This window comes from Notamacropus eugenii, chromosome 2 (genome assembly GCF_028372415.1).
Source record: "Notamacropus eugenii isolate mMacEug1 chromosome 2, mMacEug1.pri_v2, whole genome shotgun sequence".
Classification (NCBI taxonomy): domain Eukaryota; kingdom Metazoa; phylum Chordata; class Mammalia; order Diprotodontia; family Macropodidae; genus Notamacropus; species Notamacropus eugenii.
Genome location: NC_092873.1, coordinates 420,432,763 through 420,453,755, shown reverse-complemented (window position 1 = coordinate 420,453,755; position 20,993 = coordinate 420,432,763). Strand labels below are relative to the sequence as shown.

The following is a 20,993-nucleotide window of genomic DNA, read 5'->3' as shown; positions in this document are numbered from 1 at the left end:
TGAACACAGGCTCTCTTGTCATTTTATTCCATTTTGGAACAAATCTGATTAGTGTCGTTAAGGACATAAAGTCTTCAATCGTGCTGCATATTTTTCAGAATCCATTTAGAAACAAGAATACTATACTTAGATACCCAGCACTTAGTACTGTAGAGTCAAGGGATGGCAGGAAATAGAAGTTAGAGATGGGAAGAGCCTTAGAGATAATTTGGTCCTACCTTCTCATTTTACAGATAAGGAAACCAAGGTCACCAAACTGAAGAGCATTGATTGCAAGAAACTTTGCAGGTTGTTCAGTACAATCCAGACTTGAATAAGAATCTGTTCTACCACTTCTTTAAAAAGTTCAGCCTTTGCTTGATCCATTGATGAGAAGTTCCCTACTCACCAGCCAAGGCAATCTATATACCATTTAAGAACAACTCTTAACTGTAGTATTTTTTTTCCTTTAAGCTGAACATTATCTCTGAAACATCCATTTCTGCTCCTAATTCTGTCTTCTCTAGCCAATTATAACAAGACTAATTCCTCTTCCAAATGAGAGCCTTTCCAATGTTTGAAGACAGCTATCATGTCCTCATAAATATTATCTTACACTAACCAACTGCAGGCCCCTTAGCAGCTTTTCACGTGGCATAGATTCTTGTCTATTCACCATCCTGATCACTCTCCTCTGGACATCCTCTGGTTTGCTATCAATCTACTAATGACAATTCTTTATTCATGCTCATTCAACCAGTTCTGAATCTACCTAACTATCCTGCCATCTAAGCCATCTTTCTTTCTCTTATAGGATATCATAAGAGAATTTGTCATATGTTTTACTGAAATCCAGATACACTTTTCATTTCCCATAAGGCTGTATTTCTCTCTCTTCTTCACCATGTATATTCGAAGATCGCTTCCAACCTGCAACTCACACCTCAGAAGTATCCTCTGTCCCTGGGGTCCCCCTCTCTAATTACATGATGGAACTTCCATTTATACAAGTGTACTTGTCTTCCACCATCAGAATATAAGTTCCTTGAGGGCTGGGGCTGTCAATTTAATTTTTCAACATCATGCCAATCAAATTACCAAAGGATTACTCATTAAAACTATAAAAAAAAAATAATCTCAAGAGAAATAATGAAAAGAAATGGGATGAAGAAGAACTAGTAGTGCCAGATATCAAATTATACTACAAAGTAGTGATTATTAAAATAATTTGGTACAGATTTCAAAAGCAGATCATTGGAACCAATTATGTTCACAACATACAGAAGTGAACATATCTGTATCCTGGAGTATTCAATAATCACAAAGACCTAAGTTACTGAAATAAGATTCACTATTTGACAAGAACTGCTGGGAACATTTGCCAGCAGCAGCAAAGAAATTAGATTTATACCAACACCTCACACCTTTTACAAAGATAAGTTCCAAATGGTTACATGACCTAGATTATAAGGTCATATCATAAACAAATTAGAAAAACAGGAAAAAATTACCCATCAGATTTATTTATAAGAGAAAAGTTTATAGCCAAACAAAGAACAGAAAGGATTATAGAAAACAAAAATGGATAATGTTTTTCACATACAAATCTAGTACTTTGCACAATGCCTGGTACAAAATTGGTATTTGATAAATGTTTATTGATTGAAATCTAATAAAGCTAAGATTAAATGGGAAACAACTGGGAAATAATCTTTGCAACAAATTTCTCTGATAAAAGTCTTATTTTCAAGATACATAAGGAACGGATTCAGATTTATAAGATTCACTCTATAATTAATAAATAGTCTAAAGATCTGAACAGGCAGTACTCAAGGGAAGAAACACAGATTATCTATAATCATGTGAAAAAATGTTCCAAATTGATTAGAAAAATACAAATGAAAGTAATTCTGAAATTCTACCTCAACCTCATCAGAGTAACAGATGATAAAAAAAGGAAAATGATAAATGCTGGCGAGACTTTAGGAAAATAGGCACATTAGTGTACTGTTGGTGCGAATGGTTACAACCATTCTTGAAAATAAGTTGGAATTGTACACAAAAAAGATATAAATACTGCATGTCGTTTGATACAGCTATACCGTTATTAGGCCTATATCCAAAAAAGATCAAAGAAAAGAGGGAAAGATCCTTTATATACAAAAATATTTACAGCAGCTCTTTGTGCAATGGCAAAAAACTGGAAACTTAAGAAGGTGCCCATTAATTGAGGTATAACTGAATGTAAGCTGCAGCATATGATTATGAGAGAATACTATTGTACTGTAAAGAACAGATGATTTCAAAAAGACATGGAAAGCCTTATATGAATTGATTCCAAGTGAACTAAACAGAACCAAAAGAACAATTTATATTATGATTACCAATATTATCAAAATGGACATTGAGGACATGAGGAATATTATAAACAAGAAGAACAAAATGAGAAAAATCAAGAAAAAAATTTGTGATAACAACACTACAAAAACAACTTTGAAAGCTTTAAGAATATGATCAATAATAATAATCATCCATGATTCCAGAGGACCAATGATGAAACATTACAGAGAGGTGATGGATTTAAGCTACAGGAGGCACATACACACATATCTTATACAGTCACTGAGGGAATTGATCTAATTGATTCTGCATATTTGTTACAAGAAAGTTGTTTTTCTTTCCTTTTTTTCCCCAATGGGATGGGAAGTTGAAAGAAAGGAAAACTGATTCTTTGAGGGGTAGAGGGGGAATACAGATGTGAAATATGTAAGTAAGAACTTTCAGATGAGGTTATTACACTATTAGTTTTGATTAGCTATTTTCACTTTGCTACAGGAGATCTTTCATTAAATGGAAATAACTGCAAATGTTTGTAATGTAAAAACAAAACAGAAAAAAAATCCTTTAACAAAAAGATGACTTAAAGAGAAGTTAAGTGTTTTTCTCATGGTCATACAGATAATAAATTTCAGAGCTAGAATTCAAAATCCCCTGACTCTAAATCCAGTGCTCTTGTCATTAGAATGTGTCAACTTTACTTACAAAATTCAGTATTATATACTTTCATACAGTACAATAAAAATAAAACATCAGTGAATGGCTTCAAAGATCAAAAAACAGAACTCATTATATTTTTGGTTATTTTGAATTTGATAAATATCAACAAACATGGAAATTTCCATACTAAAAAAACTAAAAAACAATTATATATGAAACAAACTATTACATTCAGCTTTATTTTTAAGGTATGTAATAAATTCAACATATTAGTTCTAAAGCTGTCCTGTTGATTTGTTTCTCCCTTCCGATGTCACTCCCGTCTATTTCGTTAATTTTTAAAAATGTTTTGTTGACATTCTTTTTCTTTTTCTCATTCTAAACTCAGCTCCAGTCATGACTACTGGATTACTTGCCATCAACTCCAAGGTCTCGTACTCTGATTAGTGATTTTGTTCCCAAAATCTCCATCTGAGAAAGTACCTATGCCATCCATGTTCACTTCAAATACTGTTAATTTCATGACTCTCCAGACTTGCCTCCATTGTCTTCCCCTCTGAAAACATAAGCTCCTTGAGGGCACAGACCACCTTTCGTTTTGCTTATATTTGTATCCCCAGCACTTAACAAATGCCTGGCACATTGCAAACATTAGTAAATGCTTCATCTATTCATCCATCCATCGATTTTTTTCTTTTTTGGGGGGGTCAATTATTACCACACTCTTCTACATTTTGTCTCCACAAAAAGTTCCCCTTGGAATAAACAGTCAAGTTAACTAAACCATACATTGGCCTTATCTGAAAATGTATTTCATTGTATGTTTTATCAGCTGTCTTCTGGAGTTGTGGTTAATTGTTACATGGATAAGTTCTATCTTTCATTTCTTTTGTTTTTTCATTATAATTATAAATTGCTTTCCTAGTTCTGCTCACTTCATTTTCCATCAATCATTTAAGTCTTCCCTTCAGATTCTCTGAATCTGTCCCTTCATTTCTTATAGTGCATTAATTCTATTATAATCATGTACTATAATTTCTCCAGTGATTCCCCAATGGACAAGCATCTTCTTAGTTCACAGGTTTTTGCTACAAACAAAAAGTCTCTTATGAATATTTTGGTACATAGGTATACTTTCCTTCTTTCTTTTAGTGCTTTAGGGCACATGCCTAGTAGTGGTGTCTCTTGGTCAGAGGGTAGCACAAGTTAGCAGTATTCTGAGTACAGTTCCAAATTCTAGAATAAAGCCTGTCATTTTTAAGAGTAAGTGATAAAGAGTTTTATTTGGGGGGTAGCATTAGAATTGAGTTCAACAGTAGGTAAGCTATGGAATTGAAATTGGGGTACAAAGCACTGGGGCACCATAGCATACAAATAAAAGCGTCTTTATTTGAGAATTTTAGATGTCAGTTGCCTTATCCAATGATAAATTACATTTCTGGGCAATTTCTAGATCCTACTCAATAGTTGTGTGACACCACCTAAAAAATGATCCACTTTGTTGGTCATTTCTATTGCTGACCCAAAATCATCTTAACGATACCAGTGAAGATACCAGAAGCAAGACACAAAAAATAAATCAAATTATCAATATATAAATTACCATAGTTTTACATATAGATGTATATACACTATCAAAAAGCATAATTAACTTCAACATATTTGATATTAAAAATAGAGGAAAGGAAATGAAACTATTAATTATGCTTCCCTTAAAAATAATAGCATCTAAAAGGATGATTGCAGAGAAGTCAAGAGAAGGAAACTTTCACTTGATAATTCCAGTCAATCATTCCCAATATTCACTATCAGAAAATTCTTGCTTATGTGTAACCTACGTCTTTCTGGATGCAGCTTTGACTCATTATCAGAGAAAAAGGGGAATAGTAAATCTCTCAACATTTCATTTGTCTTTTGATTAAGCAGAACTTCAACCTTTTCTTATTCAGATTATATGATCCATATTCCTTAAAATTTTCCTCAGGAAGCTCACAATCCAATTCTTCAGTCATCTTCATTTCTGACCTTTGAAGTCTCTCCAAAGTCCCTCAACTTTATGCCTGTATTGCTGGCATGTAACAAAGACAGATACAGGTAATTTGACAGGGGAATCTGATTCCTCTTATAATGATCAATCAAGGATAAACTGGGTAATTACTTTGTTTTAGATTTCTCTAAGTTCTTTAGAATACTGGTCCTGTCAGATTTAGAATGTGGTTGCTCCAGGTAAAGCATTAACTAGTCTTTCATACTAAGAAAGCTTAACCTATGGTCATATCTGTGCTTCAGTATCTGACATGAATTAGTAATTTACTTACACTAAGAAAAACTAGCCATTAATGAAGACTCATTAATGATCTTCCCATTAATTTTGATGAAAAATTGTCCGTAGCAAGTTAGAATGGATGGGATTGGAGAGGAATGTTGGGGATGGTGGCAAAGTATCCTTGCTTAAGAGGTATTAAACCAAAATGTTTTAGAATGTAGTTACTGTACAGATTTTAGGCTATTAGGAGAACTTGAGAATTCTCATGCTGTAGCTTTCTACCAAAATGAAGGATCCTAAAGATACATAAAAAGAAAAGAAATGCCTGATAGATTATTTCTAAATTGAGAGAAAATGAATACAAATTCACAACGATCAGTGAGGTTTTCCTGCCAAGGTCTCCATTTCCTAACCAGTCCAATTTTCTATCTGAAACATCCCTAAAAGACAATTCACTAGCTCCTGCACTGCCATGCTCACAACACTAATCTCATCTACTCTTCATGAGGCTTTCTTTATCAGCCAAAACAGTGACTAAAATTTTAGCAAAGCATTCCTGCTTTAGATTATGAAGGAATTGGGTTGGGGCGGGGCAGAGGGGATGCAGGTACACAGAGTTCTCTAAGAGTATCTCATCCTACTTGGAAAGAGTTTCCTTAATCAGCACTCTGAAGCTACTCAACATGCATCCCATGTTTACAATAAAGGGGAACCTGTTTGAGTCTAGTATCTAAGGGGAGAGAAAAAATGTCCCATACAGCAATGCCAAGAACAAGTAAATGTTTTTATATTGTTGATATAAGGTCTTGCTGGGTCCAAAACAAAGACCTTGGTGGGCTAAGACTTCTATTACTATGTGAATTTTGAGAGATGTTTGGAGGGAGACACAGAATAGATGAACAACTTTCAATATATTGGGTTAAATTTTTAAAAATTCTTACCTTGATAAACACAAAATAAGCATAAGCATATACAAAGTGGAATAGAAAAAGAGAATTGTAAATGAAACCAGAAACCTCTTATTATTCTCAGCTTGTTTTTCCTGTTAAGCATATGACAAATTCCACATGCAACTTTCAAATGTGTTTCCTTCTGGTTTTCTTTCTGTTCTCTTCTGTGCATTTAAAAAAATACTTAAATGATGACCTCTCTTTTTTTTGGGGGGGGGGTGACCCTATCATAAATGGCCTCTTTCTCCTCAACTCTTCTCCCCTCATTAGTGAAAAAAGAAACCCTTGTAACAAGGAAGCATAGCCAAGAAAAACAAATCCTCAAATTGATCATGTCCAAAAATATGTCTCATTCTGTACCTTGAGTCCATCACCCCTCTGTCTGGAGGTGAGTATCATGCTTTATCATCTTTCTTCTGGAATTGTGTTTTGTCATTACATTGATCAGAGTAGATTAAATATTAAAGAATGTAGAGTCATGTTCTTGATTCATGCCATACCTTCCCCCTCCCTCCCAGAAATGACATTCCTTTTATATATATCGTGTGTGTGTGTGTGTGTGTGTGTGTGTGTGTGTGTGTGTGTGTGTGTGTGTAGGACTGAAGAAACTAGACAAATTATCATCTAAGGAACAAGAATTCAAACATTTTCTTTGCACAGACTGGCTTTGAATAATGCTTCTAATTTGCTGATATTAAAAATTAGGTTTTTAACTCATAACTATGAATCATCGGGTATGGGAATAGATGACAATTTCTTCTCTTTAGAAGTCCTGACCAAGGACCAGCTCAATGGGGTAATTTGGTCACAACTTTCAAAACTCTATTGAGGATCAAATGAGATAATATTTATAAAGCACTTAGCACAGTACCAGGCATATAGTAGGTGCTCTATAAATGTTTATTCCACTCCCCCATGGTTCATGCTAATACAGAGGGGCTGCAGCAAGGAAAACAATGCCTTTCGACTTAGGGTATGTAACCTAATTTTTAAAATCACCTTTCAAATTTTATTTTACTTAGGCCAGGATCATAATTCGTTTGCACTTTTTGAGTATAGGCTATCAGACGATGGTGGCAGTGGGAAGTGGGGGGGGTGGGGTAGTGACTCAAAGGGATATCAAAGATAGAAAAGAGACAGGGAGAACAATAGGAAATTTAAATTCAATATTTTCTTCAGATAATCCACAGGATGGATGTCACATGTGGATAATGGCAAGTTAATCATAATAGTGTACTGAAAATGCTTTATTCAATCAAATAATGCCAAATTTTGTGAATCTAATCTCTACCCAGCAATTTCTCTTTAAAAAAAAAAAACTATCACAGAAACTTTATAGTAATGCCAATAACTTGGCCTTGGAGCTGGGAAGGATTGTAAAAGTCATCTAGCACAAATTCTTCATTTTACTGCCAACAACAAAAAAAAAGGAGGCCCATTTACCTTAATTAAGATTACATAGGCAGTAAGTAACAACCGAGATTCAAACCCAGGTCATCTGATTGCAAAAGTAATTGCTTCTTCCATTATACATCACTCACTCACAGGACACTGAATCTTTTTTGTCTTCATGCTTTTCTGCATTGGCTATCCCTTGTGAACTCTCTCTCCATCTCTGTCTGGAATAATTCCTTACCTCCTTCAGGATTCGGCCTAAGCACCACCCTCTACCCAAAGCCTTTAATGACCCTTCAAATGCCAGGGCCCATCCTAAACAACTTTGTATTTATTTTGGAATTATTCCTCATAGGCTCATTTTAATACGTCCTGTCTCCTGGGAAAGAATATAAGTTCTCTGAGATCAGGGACTTCTATTTTGTTTTTTGTATTCTAGCACTTAACATAGTGCCTAGCATCCATTTAATGTTTAATAACTGCTTTTTGATGAGTGACTATACCTGAGCAAGAATATTCTCTACAAATGGGAATCCAATCTTTGCTTGACTTTTCCTGACTATGGTGCCCCATGGATTGGGAATCAGAGTTGTTGAAAAAATTTGTTGAAACAAATTTTCACCTTGGCCATGTTAATACACACAAGTGTGTGTGTGTGTGTGTGTGTGTGTGTGTGTGTGTGTGTGTGTGTGTCTTATTTTGCACCATGGATCATTTCTCTATTAGGAGCTAGGCAGCTTCATCATCCATCCTACACCTATTTACTTTGATTTTCCCAGACTGGACATATCCTCTCTTGCCATACCTCTACTACTCACTCTCTTCTCTTATGTCTCCTCCTACTTTGATCCTGCAACACACAGAAGAGCACAGCAGATAGAGACTGGCCTTGGAGCCAGGAAGGCATGCGAGCTGTATGGTCCTATATAAACTAAGTAACCTCTCAGTACTAGGTACCTCTCTACGGCTCTTTAAGTTGCCAAGAAGGTGTTGAACTGAAATCAGCAGGAGTTTCCTCACTGACTGTTTCCCATAATAAGGAAATCATGGGTCCAGTCCCTATTTCCTATCCCTATCATTTCCCTAGCTACAATGACTGAAGCTGTAAGATTTAATAATACAGTTGTTCTTATGTCAGTACTGAAAAATACTGTGCCAGACTGAAGGGCCCAGAAGGAACTGGACGATGACTTTCTACCCTCCACCATTCACTTACAAATTTCAAAGGAGGTAATATATCCTGGCATTACCTACTGTCCTAAACTATGCCATAACAGTAGTTTCAAAAACAACAAAAACTAAACTTGCTAGTTTTTCAATGATAATGTCTAATTTAGGAAGCTTCTCCTTCTCCCCTCCCCCTCTCTTTCCTCCTCAGCTTTGGGTATTTTCTAAGCACTAAGTTCATTATCTAATTCAACAATACTTTGCTGAAAACAACAATAAAATATTTTCCTGAAACAAAAGAATTCCATTCCCAGAACGTTCACTAATTCATTCGATGTGAGAGACCCATGAAGCAAGACCTAGATCAAGGGTTCTTAACTAAAAGTCCATAGACTGCCATAGACTACGGGGAAAAATTACATATTTATTTCAATATAATTGATGTCCTTTGCAATCCTATGCATTTTGTTTTATGCATTATTTTGAGATAGGATTCATACATAGTCTTCACCATACTGCCAAAGGAGTCCATGACATACAAAAAAGTTAAGGATCTCTGATTTAGATGCACACTTGTAAAGCTGCTAGGCACTTCAGAAATGATCTGGTTGTTTGTACATTTGTTTTACAAAGGAGGAAACTGTGGCTTTGGAAATAGCTTACCCTACCTCATGAATGTTGAAGAAAGTATTACCTTCTCCTCCTTCATATCAAAGCCCTCTCAGCAACTGTTGACTTCTTTTCAAAGGAAAAGCCTGGGAAAAGTTCTTCCCCAACAAAAACCAAACACATATTCACAACTGACCTATTTCAGAGATGTTTGCAAAGGTCAGTTCTTTCAATATACCCCAAAATGAACTTGATTTTTGTTTAGGTGGAAAACTTGAGAACGGAATTAGGAGAAGGAAGAAAGAAGACGGTAGAGAGGAGATTCTCCCTCCCCTCACCAGCTACCCATTCTATCTCCCCTTCCCCTCAAATAGCCCTGGCAAGGTGCTGTTGCAGAAAACTACAGATAAGCATCTTAAATCATGGTAAATTACACACCGCATGCTGGTGACTCGGTCATGGGAAATTATGAAGCTACGTGATGTCTCATTTGTTGTGCTGAAAACAAATGTAAATAAATTACTGGGAGAATCTCATTTACATTTAGAAATTCATCCAGATGCATGACATGACTGCTGATTTTTTTTAAAATGACACTTTGAAAAGAAGTGCCACTCATTAAAAAGGGATCATGAGGATCGTAGTATGAGTTTGATTTGATGCAGGCCTTCCAAAACAGGGAGAACCTTCCCATTAGCAATGGAAGAAACAAATGATGGGAGGTGGGGAAGCATTATTTGGCTGACGGCTTTGTCTCTAAGAAGGTAATACTCTTCATATATAAAGATGATACTGAAGCCCCTTCTCAGTTACTTTTTCTGGACTAGGCATGGACTTTTGCTAACCATTTTGCACACTCTTCCTTGGCTACAGTTACTGGGAGAATCAATGGTTTTGTTGGGTTCTAAAGGGCTCAAGTCTATGACTAATCTATTAGAACTATACTTCAATCAAAAGACCTACCATGGCACAGGATTCCCTCAGAAAAAGAACTGGTCGTCAACTATCATAACACCTCAACTGAAAGGCAAATGGTCTAAAAAGAAAGAAATAAAAAATAAGCGATGGATAGATTAGATAAAGTGGGAAAGGGGCTGCAAAGCTTTTGTACATGATTTGTTCCTCTTTCTAATGGTGTCATTCAAATGATTCAAACCATCAAAGATATGAAAAGCAAGAGATGGAGATAAAATTATATTACATTTAGCTAAATAAGGGAAATTCAGGCAGGGCACTATCCAAAACTTTTGGGCACTGTCATCTGCCACCTAGATAATTAAACTTCAAAGGTAAAGACTTGTGTTTATGCTCTCTAAAATAATATGCATAATTATATAATAGCATACACACAAATATGTATACATACAATTGCTTATTATTTCACTCAAAATACTGCCTCCTAATACCCTCTTTTTAAATTAAGAAACCTAAACACTTTCTTTTATACTCAGAATCTTAGGATGATAGATTTAGAGCTAGAACAGATCTAATAGACCAAAGAGTTCAGCCATCTCATTTTACATATTAGGAATTTGGTAACCCAGATCACAATGCTGAGTTTTGAAACCTGATCCTCCAACTCCAAACCCAGGCAGCTTTCCATGGTGCCATGTTGCTTCCTAGAGGTTCATAGGATTTTAGAGACAGAAGAGACTTATTGAGATCATTTAGAGAAAGTCCTTCATTTCACAGATCAGGAAACTGAGGCCTAAAAAGGCCAAATAACTAGTCCAAAGTTACACAGGTGATAAATAGCAGGGCAAAGATTTGAACCTAGTTTGTGGCTGCTATTTGGGACTCATTTTTCTTTTTGCCTTCTCCTATTTAAATAGATGTCTTAAAAAGTTGTGGGTTCCCCCCCCCCCCACAAGAGTAAAGTCTAACAGTTTCCTAAATGGGGATATTATGGCGTTGTTCAGCCTCATCCACAGCAGCATATTTACATAAGCCTGAAGAGGTCTGAGAGTTTATTGGTTAAGGGACAAATAAGCAGGCCATGAAATAATTATTTTTCATTGTGCCCTGCCAAAGCCATCCAGCCAAAGGCTAAATTGAGCTGCTATTGTGATTATTTGAACTGTGGAGCCAAAAGTCTTCACTGCAAAGCATCCCAGCTGTCCTAAATTTTGTTCTGATGGCTAGTTTTCAGTCTAGCTCAAACCCTGCCAAAAATGGTCCCCAAAATAGGCAGGCAGAAAGGTTGCTTCATCCAGACCCATATCAATTACCGATTTAGGGCTGTTCAGAGAACTTGATTATTAACAAATCACTTCCTGAAACCGTTATGACAGGATTCCCATATGCAAATGGCAAGCTGCTCATATGCACACAATGAGGCAAGAAAATTAAAATCAAGATTTCCCCATTTATTGATGGTTATTTCTTTTAACGCTGATTGTGCTTTACTGCAAATGAGTTCTTCTCAGCCGCATTCACAGTGGGGTTGCTGCCACCCTACAAAGCAGCATTAGTTAGCTCAGTCAGCTTGACCAGCATTAACCCTGTGCTCACCTGACCTGGCACCTCTACAGGTGGGTCTAATGGCTACAGAATGTCATGGTGATCAGCAGACTGTGTAAAAGTAGGCTCTCCAGCACATTGTGGGAAGGCTCCCTTTCCTTCTTGACAATCGATCTGTGTCCTAAAGGGCTAAAGTGCTTTGGAGTAACAAATAGTGTATTTTCCTAGTTTAATCTATCTCTCCTACACATTCTTCATTGTGTGCTGGGGTGAAGGGCACTTGAAAAACCACTTACTATAAGAACAGACCTAGGAGGGGAATAGAGCTGCTTTATCAAATACTGCGCAGCCCAATTCCAATGATAGAGCAAATCAAGTCTCTCTGACCAAGATCCTTTCTGGTGCTTCCCATATGTTTGCCTGAAAACTCCATGTTACTGGGGTGAATACATGAAATCGACCTATAAAACCACAGGGCAGGTAAATGAACAATAATCAGTATGGGTCCTAATGACCTCATTAGGATTTTTCTTTAGTCTAATTATTCATCAGTGAAAATGGTAAGCAGATCAACTTTATCTTCTGTAACCTAATTTTATATATATATATATTATACATAATATATATATAAACTTAGACATCTATATAGATATAGCTATGCATATGTAGACACAGATGTGTGTGTATATATATATATATATATATATATATATATATATATATATATGATAAAAGCTAACATTACATTGCAATTACTACGTGCCAGACACTGTGCTAAGCACTTTATAAATATTATCTTATTTGATCCTTAGGGGTTGCTATTACTATCTCCATTTAACAGATGAAGAAACTAGAGCAAACCGAGTTCAAGTAGTAGTCGTAATAATAATAATTTTGTTGTTGTTTTTCAGTCGTGTCCAACTCTGTGACCGCATTTGGGTTTTCTTGGCAAAGATACCAGAGTGCTTTTGCCAAGCTCTGTTCAGTTCATTTTGCAAACTAAGGCAAAGGTTAAGTGATTTGACCAGGGTCACACAGTTAGTAAATGTCTGAGGTCAGATTTGAACTCAGGAAGATGAATCTTATACATGATAATATTATTAATATACTAATATATTAATACTAATAATAGCTCACATATGTATGTACGTATGTATACTACTTACTACATATCAGGCACTGTGCTAAGCACTTCACAATTATTATCCCATTTGATCCTCACAACAACTCTGGTGTTATTATCATACCCATTTACAGCTGAGGAAACTGAGGCAAATACAGTCAAGTGACTTGCTGAGCTAGTAAGGGTCTGAGGACAGATTTTAACTCAGGACTTTCTGACTCCAGGCTTCAGTATTTTATCCACTGAGCTACCTAACTACTGGAGAGAGAAAAAGAGAAAGAGAGAGAGAGATGCATGTCAACATGTATACATCTATATCACATATATTACATTAGACTGTATCTTGTATGTGATACAGTATAATTATGGCTTAACTTTGCTGGTGGTCCTCAGAGCTAATGAATTTGGGATACTAGGTATAATACCAAGGGAAAACAACTGATCATGGAGTGCAATAGAGTTCTGAGAGGGAAGATAAATATATCCATATACTTATATATATATATGTATATTATTCCTGTTCTTTTTGTTTTCTGCATAGCCAATACTTTACACTAATTCCCAATGAAGGATCACAGGATTTTAGATCCAGAGAAGGAAGGAAGGGACCTCAGAGATCATATCCAATCAGAAATTAAGACCTAGGGAGGTTATGTGATTTGCCCAAAATGACAAAGGTAGCAAGTGTCTGGGGCAGGATTTGAATCCAACTCTTTTTAACTACACACTAAGGGTTCATACCACTGTACCATAATGTCTCCCTCCCATGGATTTGAAAGTAAAATATTGTGTTTTTGAATTAATAAGGATATGTCTACACACATATATATACAAATGGAATATTTATTAAATATAGAAGATAAGGAAAATGTACCATTTTGCCCCTAGAAGCTATATAGGGAATTATTTAATTTGGTATGCACACCAGGGAAAGTGATTTGCCTTGTTTTAGTAATTAATGTAAAATAAAGTCTGTTTTCAATATCTGCAAGAGTTTTTAAAATCACTTTGAAAAATCCAGAATATAATCAATGAAGAATTATCAATTTCATTTTATAGGACTGATGATGGCTTTGGGTACCAAGTATGTGTGATGCATAGCCAATACAGTCATACATGGGCATGGGAACAGGGAAAGCAAAGTAATCCATTGATCATCCAAAAATTGAATTTTAGCCAGCAGTTTTAGTTTCCACTGCCCACCATTCTTTCTCCCCAAACTGAAAACCCTCTAAGGTCACTGCTGCTTCCAACATTCACTTCCTATCTTTGCCCACCCTCTAGTAAGACCACCAATAAGAGGTAGTGGTTACACGGTGTTTAGGAGGGAAGGGATGCAAACAGCACAGACAACATACGATCAAGATAATACCCTGTATAGTAGCTCTTTGATTGCATTGCTCTTTTATTTTTACGAGTATGTCCATTTGATTTCATATCTTTCTCTTAGCTTCGACATGATTATTCCTGTCTAGAATATTACATGACAGGTGATAGAAGAGGGAATAGCTAATAAAGAAGATTCTTGTTGAATGATGAAAGCCAGGCCTGTGACCCCCAAGAGAGAATCACCTTTGCCCCACTGTCCCCCACTGGGGTTGGTCGTGCATGGTGACTTAACACCTTCTCTTTGGATGTCTGACCCTTCATCTGAACTACTGAGCCCCATGGAACTTTCTGCAACTCATGATTTAATTTCTGCCTGAGCCAGAAGCACGGAGGGAGCACTGACCTGTGGCCTGCACCAGAGCAGTCTTATCTGCTGACTAGATCCCCACCAGGATCCAGTCTGCCAGCTAAACTAAGAAGAACTGTACATCTTTCCCTCTAAGGCACAGGAACAGAATGCCAGAAACCCTGCATCGCTATTCTCCTGTGTATTAAGCTTTGCTTAGAAATGGCATCCAATCTGTCACTCTCTTATTGGGCGGCCCTGCAAATGGCGGAGCTTTAAAGACAACATTTGCTTTTGATGAAGCAGCACTATAAGCCTAGACACTCAAAAATAGATGGATGGTCAGTAAGAGAAATGAGGCTTTTTTGGGGGGGGTTAGGGGGACGTTTTAAAATAATCTATATTGTTCCTGCATATCAACAACCAAGTTGCTGGTGGGAGAGGTTTTCAAGAATAATGTAAGGGCCACTATCCTGAAGTTGGCTGAAATTGTGTAACATTTACAAGTTATAACACATACTGTTGCCAGCTCAATGCAGTCTGATTTGGAGTGCTATAAATATGTTTGCCCTTTCTGATGAGCCCGCCTGAGGGATTAGCAACACCCCCAAAAGTTCAGTTGAATATTAACTGCATTAACTTTGCAGTCTGTAACATACGGTTACACACAAACAGCCTATGGTACATTATGGATGACTTACTTAATAAAAGTCGTTTCTGAACAGAGCCCCACTGCTGAAATATTAAAAAAAAAAAAAGTGCCCTGTCAGAGGGGATGTCTTCCCTCCTTATCTGAGTGAAATCAAAATATAAAAATAAAAGAACCAAAAATTAAAGTCAAAGGGAAAAAAAAAATCCAGGCCATAGCATTAATTGTTTTTTCCATTTACCTGTCTTTCTCTGTCTAAGCAGCCCCAAATTTCCTGATCGTTTCAGATTTTCCTGAATCAAGGACACTAAAAAATAAAAAAAATAAAAAAAAAAAAGGTGTCCTGTAGGAAGAAAAAAAATATTTTAAAAATAACCTTTTCTTAAATAGGCAGGTTTTTCCATCCATGGCCAAGATTTATCCTTCCCAATTGCAACTTCCTAACAACTCCAATAATAGAGGGAAAACATAGGTAATGATTTGTTACCGTATGAAGTCACTGGAAGCTAATGAATATAACCTACCTTAGAAATAGAAGAAACATTCACTAACCTGCCACCCGACAACAGGCGCTGCCTTCAAGAAGCCCAGCTCACTGAAAGCCCATCCTGAATTATCTCCTTCTCTTTTTATACCCTGGTTCTTTGTTACACACACACACACACACACACACACACACACACACACACACACACACACACACACACACACATTCTTCAGCTCTAGCAAACCACTCGTACAAAGAGGGCTCAGTGTAATTAGAAATCAAGTCAAATCTTAAGGCCTGGAACCTTTATTTCTTCATAATGCTGTACACTTAATTGCTCCTGCCAGTTACCAAAGCAATTATGTTGTCTAGAAATGGAGACAAACAATAGATTTTAGTATTTAAACAGGAACTAAAACTGCAAGGAGAGCTCCGCAAACCACACCATTACACTGGAATTAAAGCTGTATGTGAAAAGATAAAGTTTCACCCCCAGCAATCATCAACCCACCACCAAAAAAGAAGGGGGGATGAGGGGAGAGGAGAAGAAGAAGAAGAAACTCACAGATCAGAAAGGAGACAGAACCACTTCTGAGTCAGAGCTGGGATTCCTAGGCTATGGATGGAATTTTATTACAACCTAAAGCATACGGATGAGAAACGACATTCGAAAACATCAGAAAAAGCATAAAAACCTGAGTGAAGAAAGTTTCCAACTTCTCGTTCAGCCTTTCTATAGGCCTCTATGTTTTAACTGTTCTACAATAATCTCTTTCCAAGATGTGTGGCAAAATGTGAAACAAGCATCAACTAGGAGACTTATGCCCATTCCCTGAATAGGGTAACCAGAGGTGTGGAGAGACTGCTCCTGCCTATCCCCAAACATGGGCCTCAATCTTAGAACATTATTTCACACTATTGGCATGTGCCTCCTACTTCAAATGATAAAAGGCAGAGGAGAGGCCTCTTATTCATCTTTCAGAGCAGCTGGAATGGTGACACTGGTCAGTTCAATGTCTGTTGCTATCATACTCCCCCAACTACTAGAGGTGTAGCACAGGAACTGGAGGTAGCAACACTGATTATTGCCAGGGCATATCTCAGATCTAGTTTCATGTCAAGTCTACCAGTTGATGGCATAACCTGGCACCAAAGGTTGAAATCAAACTTCTCTAAGAATAAATACTTGCTTTTAGAATTAACTAAATCACTTGCTTTCCATCAAGTGAACCCTGAGCATGAGTCATGGGACGCTGATGTATTGTTGAGCTGAATTTTATGCCTCTGGGAATCTCAGATTTGTGAGGAGGTATTATTTTTTCTAACATATAAAAGCATGATTTCCATCAGGTAAACACATTGGTGAACCTGTTTTTCCTTTTTGACTTTTAGGATTTTGTATAAAATGGCAAAAAATTGTATTTATTTAATTCAAAGATGCTCCTTATTGAATAGCACAGAACGTTCTAAAATCATCCATCTCCTCAAAGACTTGTTCTTTATCATTATAGTTCAGGAGTTTATTACAAATTCTGGAATTCTATGGTGGTAAGGACCTCAGAGCACCATATACTTTGTACTATCACTAAATAACAATCTCTGCTATCACAGTCCTGACAAGGAGCCAGCCAGGCTTGGCTTGAGGATGTCCAGGGAGAGTCAACTCACCACCTACTGAGATAACCCATTCTGCTTTTAAACCTAAATCTGCATCTCCTTTGCAAATTCCGTCTAATGCTCCTAATTCTATTTTCTGGAGCCAAAAAGAACAAATCTCATCTTCTCTCCACATGAAAGCCCTTCGAATTGAATATAGGAACATGTCCAACCCTTACAAATCTCCTCTTCTCCAGGCTAAACACCTCAGGGTACCACAATGGACCTTTGTAATGGCCCTTCACCATTCTGACTGCCCTTCATTAGATGCCTCCAGGTTTATCAATGTCCTTCCTTAATACGGTATCTATAGCTGATATGTCCGAACCATAGAAAAGTGTAGCAAAGTTATCACTACAGAGACACTGTTTTTCTTAGTGCAATCTCATATTACATTATCTTTTTTTGGCTACCATATCACATTGGCCATATTTAGGTTGCAATTCCCTAAAATCACCAGGTCTTTTCCAGATGAAGAGCTATCTAGAATGGCTCCCTTCTCTTCACATCCCTCCAAAATACCTTGCCATGGCAATGTTCCTGCTACCCTTCTTTCCTCACTTGGAATGGTACCCCCACCACCCCCAATCAGGCACCCAAAAATGATGTCTCCCTTACCTGGGAGAGTCAGTGAAGTCAGTTATATAAAACTGTCCTGAAGATGAGCTGTCCTGATTGGTCAGTGAGGGAGTACAAACTCACCTAATCCACTAGGGGGCCCAGATCATGCCTCTAGACATCTTACTGTCTTCCATTAACACGAATCAAATGCCCTATCCATAATCTCTGTTAATCCACAATACTCATTTATTTAGCTATTACTGCTCTGTTTTTCCTTAGTGGAATGTAAGAACCCACAGGACAGGGACAGTTTGGCTTTTGTGTATCCCCACCACCTAGCACAATGACTGGCATATAAGACCTTAGTAAATGCTTTTTCGTTGATTCATCCATTTTTAAAATGGTGATATTTTTCTTCCTCTAGGCCTGAAGCACCTTTTCCATTCTCTTCTGTGTTTCAAGAGCACCAATAAGAGTGACTCAGAACCACATCTACCAGCTGTTCAAGCATCTTGGAATATGTCATATGGACAATTTGATTTGAACCTATCAAGGGCATCTCAGTCTTCAATTAATATCTTTTACCCAGTCTTGGATAAAAACCCTCTAATTAATCATTTTTGCTCTATCCTTTCCACTCTAAATATCATTCCCTTTGACCAAGAAAACCACAGTAAAATGCATACTGAGAAACTCTACTGTCCCTCATCAGTTATTATCGTCATCAAACATTCAAGCATTCACACTTTCTTCTTGATTGACTCTCCTCTTTCGCTGGTATAGTTTTAAAACCTCTTTCCGATATCCTTAGATCTTCTCACCAACCTCAGAGGCTCACTCTAAAAATCAGTGCTCCTGGCATGAGGTAGCCAAAACAAAAATATAAGCTAATACAAGCAGCTACCAAAGAATTGCTGTTTTCAAAGACTGGGTGCTTGTCTTCATAACCAAATTGGCCAGACACAGACCTCTGGTATAGTTTCTTCAATTCACTTGAGCAGGCAAGAGGTCTAAAGCCAGTTACCCTAATGCACACATCATCAAAGATGGCACCAGGACAAAGCTGAAAACTGAATTCGGCTGACCACACTACCTAGGCTGCTTCTTATTAGTTTAACAGCCATTTCAATGAAGCAATGCCTGATCAATATTCCCTCCTTTCTGAAAAGCAAGGCCACACTGACCACCTCAGTAATGGACTATCCAGAAAATATTTTCTCTCCACTTCACCTTTAATTCAAAAAAGCAATTTCGAAGCACTAGAGCTCAGAGTTAAAAAAGAGCTCCCTCAAAAACTTGGGGAGGGGAGGAATTAATTCCTACCCTTACCTTTGGCACCTTAAAGACTTGGCCATGACTTACCTGTATAAATAGAAAGAACTAATTTACTACAGAAATGCCCATGGGCAAACATGTACTAGCTAATGAAGTGTTCAGCTTTTGCATGATTAACCAGCTGGTGGGGGTAGTGCAAAAAAGCAGAAGGTAGGAAATAATAAGAAAAATTGATTAGCACCTCTCTTTTAAGATACTATATGAAAAATCCCTTCATTCCTTCTTTTTAAATTTCACTAGGCTGGAAACTGACTATAAGGGAAGATAAACTTGGATGAGTTACCAAGAAACTGAGCAAGAACTGTGTCAAGTGTCCCTTTATTCAAAACTCAGTTGGAGACTTAGGTGAGGAAAAGAAGAGTTATTAACTAGCTCTTCAGTTGACTCACATAACAGGTCCTGCCAGTTGTCATAAAGTTAGTTCTCTAATTTATTGCAAAACACATTATATAAAGGCAAAATTATGCCTCGGCTTTGAGTTCATTCATTTTTTTTTCTGGTACTGTTAGCTAGAAGATCATACTTGGCTTCAACTACCACAGAAACAATTCATTAATAAAAGGGACACAGTCTTGAGCCAGAACACACTTTCCTCAGGAGCACTCTAATCTAAAGGACATTTTCCCAAGCTGTAGGCACTTGGGGTTTTCCTATTCATAAAATCCTTCAGCTGGTCTGTTGCTCCTTTATATGAGAGATGGAGCCAGATCCAAAAAAGGATAAAAGGCACACTTTGCTATAAAGCAGCGAAAACCCAGCCCTATTCATTTACACCAGGATTGTTTGATTTGAGGCTGCTTTAATAGGTGACAAGGATTTCTGCACTTTCCGTTTACTTTTGTTCCACAATATTTATTCAGTTCACTTCTTCTCTTTGTACAGAGGAACATGGATTTTTCAGGTAGGGGAAAGAGAGAGCAACATTCACAACCAACATTCCAACGTCCCAAGTTCATTCTTGGATTTTGTTCCATATCAAGGCAAAAGAGAGAATGCCTGGCAGTGCCCAAATCTACACACTCTATTGTGTGAATACTGACCCCTATCTCTTGTGTCTACTCAATTCAGGTGAATGAGGTCAAGGTTCAAGGGCCAATATTTATACAGACCAATTAACATGAACCTGTTTCATGGCTACAGAGTATACTCCTAGCCCCAGTCTTCATTATAGGTACCAATGAGAAGCAGGCAAAGGGATTTATGGAGTCAGTCATAGTCCTTAGTCATAGGAGACCTTAGAAGTCATCAAGTCCAACTCCCTCATTTTACAAACGCTGAACCTGAGGCTCAGAGAGCTTGAGTGACTGCCCAAGGCTACAATCTCTTGTTTGTGGTAGAATTTGAACTCAAGTCTTTCAAGCTCCAAATCTGGCACTCTACACCATGCTGCCTCTCATAAAAGGCAGAGGTCCGGAGTGATATTCAGTTCAACTTAGCTAACACTTACTAGGAATCTAGAGGCAGTTTGATGGAACAGTAGATAGAGTGATGAATCTGGAGTCAGGCAGATCTTAGTTCAAATCCTACTTACTTTGGGGTTGTATTTATCCAGTTCAGAGAAAGGAAAGTTGAGGTTCCCCACTAGTATATTTTTACTGTCTCTTGCCTCCTACAACTAATTTTTCTCCTTTGGAAATCTGGATGCTATACCAATTTGGTGCAATTTGGTGCATATATGTTTAGT

The 20,993-nt window shown here is 37.2% G+C and overlaps 1 protein-coding gene across 4 annotated transcripts in view; it reads right to left on the bottom strand.

The window, feature by feature from the left end:
• ESRRG (estrogen related receptor gamma) overlaps positions 1 to 20,993 on the bottom strand; it is a 686,396-nt gene that overhangs the window by 556,952 nt on the left and 108,451 nt on the right. The gene's annotated exons all lie outside the window — the stretch shown is intronic.